This window comes from Pseudomyrmex gracilis, unplaced genomic scaffold (genome assembly GCF_002006095.1).
Source record: "Pseudomyrmex gracilis isolate BER0280 unplaced genomic scaffold, ASM200609v1 scaffold_85, whole genome shotgun sequence".
NCBI lineage: Eukaryota > Metazoa > Arthropoda > Insecta > Hymenoptera > Formicidae > Pseudomyrmex > Pseudomyrmex gracilis.
The window spans coordinates 166,101-179,127 of record NW_018020669.1 but is presented as its reverse complement, the minus strand read 5'-3'; the positions used below and the strand labels follow the sequence as shown (position 1 = coordinate 179,127).

The following is a 13,027-nucleotide window of genomic DNA, read 5'->3' as shown; positions in this document are numbered from 1 at the left end:
CTAGTTTGATTGAAATATAAGATATCGTTTTTGTTTAAATAAATACGTGTTTCTAATAAAAAAAAAAAAAAAAAACTTTCAAAATTGTAAGTGTAACATTAATAACACGTCTCGCGAGATGGCAAATTAATGCAAAGGTCAATCTCATAAATCGGACATATATTCTCATTATTGCACAATGGAGACGCCTTGACATTTACTCTCATTATCATACGGCAGTCACGGTGTTATTTTGCAGCGTGACGATCTCCTGTTTATGAAGATATAAAAAGTGTTTTAGAGAAACGTATCTGTACGCGGAAGAAAAATGGAGTTGCTTTAATTAAAGTCGACGTCACGAAAATAAATATTGTATTCTCAATTGCGATTAATTTAATATCTAGATTCTCTTAAAGCAACTATGTACCGTGTGTAGTTCTTCAATAATATTTATGTTGCATCAACGAGACATATTTCAATTAAATTGATGCTGTTGATTTAACATTATTTTATTTTTCTTCGTATATTCAAATCATATGAAAAAATTTTTAAGTTTTTCAAGTCGATCAAATTTGATGTTCTCCTTTGTTTACACTTGAGTGACATATGTCAGTATAAATCATTGGTTTTAAATTACATAAATATTGTTTTTTGTCAACGGACAAATTTCCACTTTTTTTTTTTTCATCGCTAAGAATCTATTTTGCGATACTTCGTTCTTTGTTGAAAAATCGTTCGGCTAATTTGTCAAACAAATAAAAATTAACAAATAAAAAAACTGTCCCGTGTTTGAGGAACGTCAACTTATAAAAATCGCGAATTATAAAACAGTCGTGCCGCTCTACTCCCGTAAACATGTGTGTCACGAAATTATTAATTAATTTGCAACACATCGAGATTGCAATACTTGGACGTCATATTTGTCCAAGTTTGTTAGCGATAATTAAATTATTTTGAACAAAGTAGAGAAAAACAACAATAATACGTACTTAGCCGCGGCAATAATTTACAGAACTCATGATTTTACACGATTGCCGCAATTGTTATTATTGTCTGTTTCTTTTTTTTTTTTCCGACGAAGGTTTATATTTAAGATACCGCCAACACTTTCATGTTGTCCGACCGGGGGGAAGATGCGCGCGGTCAATATCGAGTGTCAGTTTACCAATTTCCGTGAACTGTGGCCACTGCGTACTCACGGGTGCGCAAATTCTACTTGCATTAAGCCGATACTCACGCGAGACGATTGAATTACACGGTAATTGCGACTACGGTACTCCCGCCAACCCCAAGCCGATGAACGCGAATGTATAATTTTCCATCCTTGAAGAAGATCCTCGATCGCGCTTAAAGGTGCGTGTAGATATTTGCGTCAATTACGCTTAAAGCAAAATTGCACGTTTAAATACGTATTTCCGCATTGAAATATCAACTGAACTAAAATATTAACCGTTTTTTTATTTTCTCAGTTTACGTGACATTTATATTTCTCTTTATTTTTATTTTTCCTTTGTTTTTCTCTTTCTTATTTTTATTTCTTTTTTTTTTTTTTTTTTTTTTTTTAACAGACAATTCTCGAGAAAACCAACGTCTCTCATCCGCGAAACAGAAAAATCCGCGAACGCGTTTCTTCTTCTTATCATTTTTTATTCGCTCCTTTTGCGCGCAAGTACTCGTCGTTTACGTCTCGCCGCGAGTTTACAAAAATAGCGATATGCTTAATGCGAACTAAATGTCGTAATCGTGCGGTTAAGGTTACGCGATGATATAGAAACAAGCGGACGACGAACGGGCGGAAATTAAGCCGAGACGTATCCGGATTTCTCAGCGCGAATAATAATCTAGCAACTACGCCAATAATGTGGCCTCGGCGCGTTCCGCAACGAATCCGTTACGAAAGTAAGAGATGAAGTGGATGATGAGATGTTTTGGCAAAATATACACGCACATACGTGACTTGATCATCTCTCTGTGTCATTCTTCCGCGTTGCGGGCACGAAGCCACAACAAATTGTCGCAAAGAGAACGCGCATCTGTCACACGCTGACTCTCAAAACACATTGATCCTTGACGGAATTATATTCTTCTTCTCTCGAATGTGGGACGCGCGTATAATCGCGTGACACATCGCGCAGAGAGTGTTCGCGATCTCTCGGTGGCCGCTGCCAAATTGATCGAAGTCGTCCCGCGGTCGGCCAACATTAGCCGGTTAGTCCTTCATCTTGACGCGATCGTCTCGAGTTATGTGGGGGAGAAAAAAAAAGTGAACACCCTGCCCGAAGGGGATCAAAGACCGGGGACCGATGACGAGAAGGCCACGCTCTTCTCCGCAACGTCGCGCGCTGCTCCAATTCCCTCGTTGATCTATTCTCGATCGCGCTTGCCCGGCGGAAATGGGGCTCCTCCTCTGGGGAATTGTTTGCTTTTGCCAAACAAAGCGGTCCACACGGCCCTCATCCGCGCGCCAATACACGAGAACTATACTACGACACGATTATAACCAAAGCCTCGACGAGAAGAACAACGCCCTTCTTCTTTTCGTCTCGCATCTGTTCTCTCCCCGCTTTACAGGTGCGATCTATCTCTCGAAGCCTACGAGATTTATCGGCGGCTATCATTAGAACAAGTTTACGAGTCTACGATAGCCCCGGATTAGATTCTACTGGTTGGTGTTTTGTTTTCGCGGCGCTCCTCTCTCGATAATTTGTTTATATCCTTTTCGTGTTTCACATTCGGATTTAGAATAAGAAAAAACGGTGTGGTGTCGCGTTATTTAATTTTGCGAAAGTCGTTATTTTCTTTAAAAATCAAAAAAATATCCATCCATAAAAAAAAAAACGCCAATACGAGCTAATATGCAGAATGTTATAAAAATGTAGTTTTATATTTATACGCCAACATCCTGTATGTTTGCCGCTCGTATTGATCCTCTCTCGATCGTAGGTATTGAAAAAATAATTTCATAAAGATAATTAATTATATTTTTTTGACACAACATACTTTTATTGGCTTGTATTTTTTTTTTTTTTTTTTATTGTTGGAATTTCCGAGACGACCTGTTTTTTTGTCGTTAATTATCATTCTTGCGCTTCTTTAAATTGAAAAGCGGAAACACGTTTATAGAGATTCGATAAGTTTTTTGAAATGCTCGAAATACTTTTTGGATTGTACGCGTGTGCTCGCTCGCTCGCTCGCTCGCTCGCTCGCTCGCTCTGCGCGAAAAATTGTAAAGAAATACAACGCAGCGCGCTACATCGAAACCCTCTTCTCGCGATCGTTCGCGGTCTTCATTTTCGAATGTTTGCGAAGGTTTAGCCGCTCGCTCCTTACGGCACATTTGCGCGCGCGAGAAGCGGCGCCGCGAGATATCGCGAACCGCGCTCCCGACGTTATTTTCACTCAAAGCATATATGAACATCCGTCAAAACACACATCGCCCGTCTACAATCGTTTCGCGCTGCGGGGCGGCGGCGTCCATCGATTAGGTCGACGTATTGTCGACGTCGACGTCGGCACGAAAAATGATCACGTGTAACGCTCGTAAAAACCTTATTTAACGTCATGGAATGACGAAAACTCGTCTTAAATTCCGATCGAACGCGGAGCTAAGGTTTTGTAAAAACAGTCGATTGCATTCCAAGAATGATATAATTTTATATTTTGCAAATTACAACGCGCTCAAATCGTTCGCTGCGGCGATGTTCGAATTGCGAAATCGCTCGACTCCTCTCACAGGTCATCGTGAGATACGTATAACTCAAGATTTGATAATCACTCGCACATGAACGTGTGCGCGCTTGTATCATCAACGCTCAAGATTTTTGGGAGGAATCGGACTATATATATACACATATAGTCGAGGTCGTCTCGCGCGCGCGACGATTAAATAATATCGCAGAACTTGTAATAAGGTAATAAAAAGAAGACGCGCAGACAACGATAAACATTAATTACTCAATTACGCAATCGATATAAGTATCTCCTTCGGTATCTTGATAATTTCGCGTACGCTTGTAGGAAAAAAAAAAAAAGAAAAGAAAAGAAAAAAAACATTGTACTTAAAAGAACACTTCCCTTCAACTGAGACTTGAAGCGAGACTATCGCTGACTTGCGAAATTTCTTCTGGCGGTTATCGCGGATCTTCAAGGTCCGCCGAGATAAAAATGTAAAGCGAGCGCAATTGCCGCTGGGAATCAACCGGGAGCGTGCGAGCGCGCGCGCACGATTCCGAGATGAGAGCACGTGTGATGACTATGTTCGCTCGGCGCGCGCATGACGGTTTAACGACTTAATAGAGTTAATGACCGAGGCAGATCGACTATCCTTAGAGATTGGCTGGGGCAAACAAAACTCCGTGGGACGGAGTTACATAAGCCAATTCGAGCGAGAGAGAGAGAGAGCGGCTCGATGATCGGCGAGCTCTTGGCTCCGATTGATTTCTCACGAGATTTCGTGGGGCACGCATCAAGAGCTTCTCCGGTCGGCGTCCTTTCACCACGCACTTTATAATTATCAGTCTCATTAATCAAAATGAACGTTTCTGCTCGTCTCGAGAAGCCGTTTATTGCTCGTCAGTGTGTCACGCGTGTAAAAAAGATGTTCCGAAACCGGTGCGGCGGTTGTTCTCCAAGAGAAATTTTTTGGAAACCACAATTTTTCTTAAGTTGAGAGAAATTTTATTTATATGCACGTAATTATTATATTTTATTACTTTTTTTCTATATATATATATGTATATATATATATTTCACTCACACGATATATCTGACAGTGTGTCTAAATTGCGGGTTATATTAAATCTTTCCGAGATGAGTAATACGCTTAATTATTTTCGTTTAAGTGGAGCAATTAGTTATTCGGTTTTATATTAATAAATCTGAAAAGTAATTAAATCGCATTTAAATTTAACGAGTATATATATTTCCTTTGCCTGCAAACATGGATCTTCCATTCAAAACTTGCGCATCAACGTTTTTAGAAAAAATTAGTTTTTTTTTTTAACGCTTATATGTTTGAAACTACCAGAAATTTTTTCAATTTGTTTTTTTATTTTTTTATTGACGCAGAATTGATCAGACTTTCGAATCCAAAACAAAAAATTGAAGGAATATTGATTTTTCGCGGAGATATTCGATTTTAAAGTCACACGGATCTCGCAGACCCAGTTTGTCTTATTCTGTCATGTCACTTCACCGAAAAGACACAAGCCAAGTATAGACACTCTGACCTATATGTTGCCAATTGCGTAATGCAAAATAAACACAAAGGCGAGGGTTAACCTCGGGAAAACAAATCTCTGCGAATCACAATCGAGAGTCGTCGTGTAGTTGTCGTGCAATTTACATCCCTCGCTCGCGAGGGATCGCGGTGACGCTTAATCCGCCCCTTTGTGGAAGGAGGGGGTGCGCGGCAGATCGTAACACAGACGACAGCGAGCGTTCTCGTTGAGGCGGTAAGTGGTAAGTGGAGTTTCGTAATTTGTTGAGCTCCCCTGCCACTCGCCGTGTCGGATTTCATCGCCTGCCGCAGGAAAAGTGGAGAAGAATTGCTCGGCTGGCTGCGACAAGCCAGAAAGAAGATTGTGGACAAATCACCGATAAATCGAATCTTGAATGTGTCCACAGTCAAAATGTACGAATACGTAGATGAGAGAAAGAGAGAGAGAAAGACATTTGAAGATCAATACGAGCCAATGTGCTGGATGCACGTGCAAATATATTTTTAAACGTATAAATTAACTGGCTCAGGTCTTGCAGTCTGAGTGCGAGAGGTGCGAGCAAGGAGATCGAATGCGCAACTTGGGATCTTTCTTCGGGCCGATCTCTTTATCGGTCAAGTTTATCGATCGAAAAGCGAACTGCGAAATCGGGTCTCCAGTAATTAACTCGAGCGAAATCTCGAGTTATAACAATCTGTCTTCCAATATTTATACCAGTCAAAAAATATTTGTATTTTTTCTGATAGTTGCGTCGTGAGAATTTGGAGAAATGATATCGCCGGCTACACCGGATGCAACAGAATCCAGTGAATTATCTGATGACGCGATCTCATCATCCTCAGGATACCTCTCTGGTGGTCATTTTTCGTGCCACCACCAGGCAAGACACGCAAATGTTTTTAATATCGTCAGTTACTTAAATGGACGCGACGCAGAATTCAGTGAATTTTTTTTTATTTCAAATCAAAAGACGAAATCTCGCGATATCTTTTGTCAGTTCGAATGATATATCGAGATATGCAAAGTCCGCTCGCAAGTGCCTCATCGATTGTCATTAGCGCGAATCTGAGATGCCTTAATTTATATCTTCAATATGTAAATTCACTCATTTTATCTCTCTATGAAATTAAAAAAAAAAAAAATCCATTGCAAAAAAGTTGCACTTTTGGCCGGGAGTCGACCCTGGACTTTGCGTGCATTTTGGCAACCAGAAGACCGAATTGGTAGATTTAAACTTTTATGAGCTTTTGTTGTTTACAGATTAGTTTGTTTTGTTCGTGTAAGAGAGATTTTGAAACTTGTACAATTGTAAATTAAGCACGTGTGTAAAATATAAAATTATATTTAACTCTCATTTGGTGAAACAAAACGAGCAGATTGCTTCTTCTTAATTGTATAATTTTATGTGAAATTTGGAAGAGCAAGAAAATAAGCTTTAGTTGGAAAAAAAAAAACAAACCGAGAATCAGAAGAAACGTCGAAAAATAAATATTACATTGAATTAATTTTCAATAGAGAAAGACAATTACAACAATCTCTGTCAATTCAGAAAGTAACAACATTTTACATTTGTCACTTAAATGTCATTGACACATTGATGATGATGTCTCCGAATATTCTTAGTTACTGAAAAAAGTTATTTACCAACCTACATATTCTGCGAGCGATCGATAAATGTTCACTCGAAAGAGAACGATAAAAAAAAAAAACAAAAAAACAAAATACTCGAGATATCGAAAATCCTTGCACATGTAATAATAGAGACAACAACGATCAACGATGAGGAAATCTGATTTCCTGTTTACATTAGCGACGACTTAATACAACGGTTGTGCAGATAAATATTTTAATTACAAGGATTGGTTCTGTATGGACGTATCGTTTTGCTAAGACGATTTATATTTTAACATATCGGTTGATGAATAGTTAACTGGGCACAGCGACATTTTGACACGAGATGATGAGCATATATAATCGCATATTGTCTCTCTTCTGTTGTCACAAAAAAATTGGAATGTTAAAGAGAGAAAGTTACAAATTACGTATCTGTGTGCGCGGATTCATGAAATGTCAAACGAGCGCGTACATGTGAGGAATATATACAATTGACGTCTTACAACGACGAGAATTTTCGAAGCGCCGCGCGCGATTCTTTGACCTGACACTTGGTGCGACTGTGACGCATCTGACGCATGTCGTTCGGAAATTGTCGTTGTTGTTGCGGCGTAAAAAAAATCTGACGAAGAAGAAAACGACTTCCGCGTTTAAATCGCGGACACACAGGAGAAATTGATATATCTCGGAAAAACGCGAACGAAAATCTCTCGGCGAGGCCTGACGCGCTCTTCTTCGCTTTACCCGAAAAACTAGTTAATACGCTTTTTCCGGTGTCCGAGGTGGTTGACATGCGAATGGCAGTTCGCAGCCCGCGGGCCCGTCCGTCCGTCGGTCCGCTGTGAGAGAACCGCGCCCCGTCCGTCGCGTTCTTTTCGGGAAATCGTGCCGGAGATGATTTCCGCAATTTCGCGGCCGAGACACGAAAGAGAGAGGATTTGAGCGTATTTGGCCGAGCTCGAGAATTATTTGACCGCGTCTTCTTCTCCTCTACCGAAACGCGGGGGATATGAAGGTTTCATATAAGATCATCCCTATTTTTCGGCGCGCTCTCTCTCACGCTCTTCCCTCGCAAGACTCTTGCTTCGTCGAGATGTCGGCGAATTAAGCGTTATGTACTTGTTAACATCTCTTCGCGCACGCGCGAAGCTCTTTTCTCTCTGTGTGTCTTTTGCTTTATTTTGTATTTTTTTTTTTTTTTAACAGTATCTCTCAACACAATAGTTTTTTGTTCAAACGTCGGGCAAATACGAACTGTGATGTGCGACAAATTAATTTGAATGAATAATGAGACGTATTCGCGTTATTCCCGTTCCGATCAATCATCATATTGGACCACGTTATTTAGCCGTTTCACCAATTCGGTCGCTCGCCGACCGGACTCGTTCTTGCGGCTGGCGCGAAGCTGTTAAAATGCAAAGGCGCCGGTTAAACAGGGAGACCCCTCCTCCTCTCGCTCCTTCCTGCGTCCTTCCATCCTGTGGACGCAGATTCGGCGGGCGTGTGTGACTCCCTTCTTAGTATTCCGCGCGGGCGCTGCTCTTCTTTTTCGCGCTACGATCCACTTCTCTCTCTCCTTTTCTTCTCCCCCCTCCGGCTGTCACCCCTTTATTCCACTTCATGTAACATGTTCTTCGCATTAATATAGCACGGCTTAAGACAAAGGACGATCGGCGCGGACCAACGTCGCGCGCTCCTTCCCTCCTCCTTCCCTCGTCCTTCCGTTCTTCGCTATCACCTTCTCTCTTGTGTGCCTCGTGTTCTTATCGACTCGCTTCCTGCGTCATATCATCATTCTCTCTCTCTTTCTCTCTCTTTTGCGCGCGCGTCCTAAAGGACTCGAGAGAGGCCTCGACGTATATATTCGTTAAGTCGAAGCCCCCGAAGAAGTCCCTCAAATTGGGAGGATTTCTTCGTTCCTACCTGCCTGCCTTGCGCGCGACGTGCTGGATCTTGACCTTTAAGCGCGTCTCTTCTTTTTCTCCGAGACACGACCTCCGACGCTACTAAATCACGGGAGGAAGAGACGGAGGAGGAGGAGGCTGCTCTATGTGTATGGACATCGCGACTTTTACAGTCAATTCCAGCGAAGCTTGATACGACTAACGGCCGCTCGTATATCAATGACATTCAGAATTATCTAAGCTACGTTATACACGCGTTCTCTCATTATGACAGTTAATTGAGTTAATATATATTTTAATTTGATTTAATTACGCGTATAAGTGTATTTTTTTTTTTTTTTTTTTAAAGTGGTTTTAAACGGAATAAAATTTTTTAATAAAATTCTTACGCACGTACACACGTGCGTAACTTGTTTATTGAAAGAATTCATTTGGGAGTAATTAATCGTTTTTATTTTTATACTTCCGATGTATTACGTAAAATAGATAAAACAATTTTAGTTTTTATTTTTATAAAAAGAAATTAAATACATTTACAAGTAAATATTTTATATAAATTATGCGGAGAATAGAGTGAAGAAAGTATCACGGGTTTTGAAAAATTAATTAGTTATTAAATTATTTATGTTTTTTAATGTAACACGGAGAAACTCTCTCCTTCTCTCTCTTTCTGTTTCTGAAAATAATATCAAGTTATTCTTCTTTGAGAGATATATAGCCGAATCTTTACTTTTTCGTGTTGAAAAATTCGCGAACTTCCAAGTCGCCGATTATCTGCATTACGCTTTTGACCTATAGATTGCAAGCGTTCTGATTACAAAACAAATTGGTATCTCAGTACGAAGAAAAACATGTACCACGCGTTGCTCTCAATCGCCGTCTACACTCGTGTTTTTTCGAAATTGCAATATAAACGAGATAACATTTAGAATTCAAAAAAAAAAAAAAAAAAAAAAATGCACCGAAAAAGATAGAACACGTTGTTACATCAATTGGTTCAATTTGGATAATAAAAATCAAATTCTCTTTCGTAGATTTCCGCGAATCTGATTACATCGAAAATCCCAGTTACATCGTTTATAAATACATTAATTCTCTTATCTGTGCGATTACGTAAACAAGGTTTTTGATTGAGGCTTGTTGAAAGATAATTCCGTAAAAGGTGTATATACGTATATGTACATACATATACTTATATACTTACGTTATCTCGCGCGTACGTCATCAATGAGAGATAACCTACTTATACGATGATTTAGTAACACATAATTTTTAAAACTGCATCAATGAGAAGCCACGGTTTACCTTTACAAGGTTTAGGTGCTACAAACATTTGGACATTTGCTTAATCGTCTCTTATCAAAGCATGCGATATAATTTTGGTGATAAAAATTCTAAATTGGATAAGAAAATGTTATCTCGCACATGTCAAAGGGACGTGTCCTAGCTGCGCCCGAAATTTAATGTTGTATTTGAAATTTAGTGTATTGTACATATAAATTATTAAATAATACACTGCGTGTACGTGCGTGCGTGCGAGTGTGACTAATAACATGATTAGTCGCAACATCGGCTGTGTTTGAGAATATAAATGTGCTCTCGCACCGGATTTATTTTTACATTTCCTCTTGAGCATTGCCTTGTATAGTCATCGACGTGCCTCATGTACCATATGCGGTTTCGGACAACCGCATATGGCAATGAAAGTTCTTGCGCAATTACGAAATACGATTCGCCGAGTCATTCGCGGACGCGCGCGCGTTATTCGATTCGAGATGAGGTAAGGCTCGTTAAGAGGGTCGAGCGACAGGAAGAAAAGAGAAAAGAAAGAAAAAAAAAAAAAAAGAAGATGAAAATGGGGAGAAGGTTAACCGGGCATCTTATATGTCTCCGTCGCGTCTCCGACAACTTTGCCATCTTAAAGCCTTCCGAAGTTCTTCAGTCCTGGTCGACGCACGACGAATTTCCTACGGCTACTTAACCTGCGCCAACACGTATTTCCCATGCATTTTAAGGATTTCGGACTATAGGGGCGGTGTTTTGTCGAAGTATGAGCACGTAGTTGCCGTGAAAGGATCATAGAGTGGACTTAGCTGCGGAATCCCGTGTAAAACTTGCCCGGAATAACAAAGTTCCGCGTCTCAGGGGCGCGCCGATGGCGCTCCGCATTCTCTTTTGTGGTCAAAAGTCTTTCTTTTTCCCCCCCTCCCCCCTTCCCCTCTTTGCGAAGAGACTCTATTATGACACCTGACCGTGCGTGAATTTACAGTCTCGTTATCGGTGAATGTTTGTTAACGGTCTTTGCGGAAACCACCAAGCGCTACCCGCGCGTCTCTGACGACGTTTGCATTGGGGACCTCGAAGCGTCTAGCGGAACACAATTAAGATAAAAAAAAAAAGATTGCAATTAGGAGGCAGTGTTTGACAAACAGAGAGAGAGAGAGAGAGACGTGGAATAGAAAGTTTTAGTTTTTAATTTATTTGTTTTGATCTTCTTAATTATTTAAAAAATATATAAATTCAAATCACACATCTCTTTCTAATGTTACACTTTATTTAATTTTTTTTTTTTTTGATGGTAAAGTAATTCTTTTGCGATTTACAGAACTGTCGTTGATTCTCATTGAGAACTTATCTAGATCCGCGGAAGCGCTTCGCGCGAATGGTCTTTTGTGAAAAATTCACTCGCGCGCCATATTAACCAATAATAACGCGCGATACGGCACGCGCATCGTCGGAGCGCGTTTTTAAGGGATTCAGTTCAGATGCGGACCGAATCGCTAAATTGTCTGTAATAAAAGCGCGTGTGCGAACAACGTGCCGGTTGTTTTCTGGCAGGATGTGCCGCGCATCATGGTCGTTATCGCAATCTAAAACGGTCTCTCTCGCAGCGCGCGTTTTATCTCACAGTGCGCGACTCTCTCTCGCTAAGTCCGGACTTCCGCAATTTCGAAACAACGAGCGCGTCGTTGTCGTTGTCGTCGTCGTCGGTTGTATTGTCGTCGCGCGTTTCTCCCGAATCGCGCGCGCTGCTTGTAATTGTTAATGCTCGCGAAAACTCCCACACTCGCGAGCATCTCCCGAGCAAAAGTATAAATACGGTAATTCAAAAACTCTCGTAACCGTATATATATATATATATATATATATTTTTTTTTTTATCACATCTCCCGATCTGCCATTTTTTAATGCGATCTTTTAATCGCGACAGAAGAGAAAAGAGACGGCAACCCTCCCGATCATCTCGCGTGCGTGCGCGCGGCAAATGTTTGGACAGTCTCGCGCGCGAATTAATAAACGTTCTGCCGTGCCGTTAGCCTCATTAAAACCGGGGTGTTCAAAGTTGTGTAACACGCGACACTCGCATTTTCGACGCGGCGTGTGCACGCACGAACAAAAGTATACGCGCGCGCGCGCGCGCGTGTGTGTGTAAAAGCGCCGCGCGAACGTCGGATATGTTGCACGCGAATCCTTAAATGATGCGCCCGCGCGGCGTGTAAACGCCGCAACCGTAATAATACGTCTCGTCTGGCGCGATTTAAGCTTCATTACCAGGGTGCCACGAGACTTCCCGCCCGCCGCCGTGGAAAAAGACGCGCCGACATTTCCGCTCACGTGTTGCCCGGCGCCGTGCGTGCTCTTTGTTGCGCGCGTTCACGAGAGAGAGAGAGAGAGAAAGAGACACACCTGTGATCTCTCGTGCGTGTTATCACCGCGATAAGTTATTTTATTTAAGAGAAACGAGACGGATTTATCTCGCAAAATTTTTTATTTGTTAACACTTTCTAACGTACAAAATATTCTCATTCAACATAAATTAAATAAATAGTAATGATGTGTTGAGGAGTGACCTCGGGTTCGATGTGGAGAATTCAAAAATGATTTGAAATAAACGGCTACGTCGAACCGATCGCAGGATTGTACGCAATGATGTAGAATGATTTCAGAACAAAACGTTTCGACTTTTTATTGAAGTCTTCTTCAGTTGTACACAATTGAATAATAAATTAAAAAATAAATTAAAAATATGTAAAGTGAGTCGATTGAGAATTTGATGATAAAGCGAACAATTTTCACTATGTCGTTTGAATATAAAATGTTGTTACTGTTGTAATGTGTTGTCTGTGACTGACAGTAAATCATTCTATACATCATTGCATACAATCCTGCGATCGGTTCGACACGTAGCCGTTTATTTTCAAATCATTTTTAAATTAAATAAATTACTTTATCCACAAAAAAAAGAGATCATTTTCCCTCCTTCCGTTATTGGAGAAGTTTGGAAGTTCAATTAATCATTTCGAGTCAGAT

General features: G+C 40.7%; 1 protein-coding gene across 19 annotated transcripts in view; it reads left to right on the top strand.

Annotated features, from left to right (window-relative positions):
• LOC109855259 (basement membrane-specific heparan sulfate proteoglycan core protein) overlaps positions 1-13,027 on the top strand; it is a 170,672-nt gene that overhangs the window by 41,918 nt on the left and 115,727 nt on the right. The window lies entirely within an intron of this gene.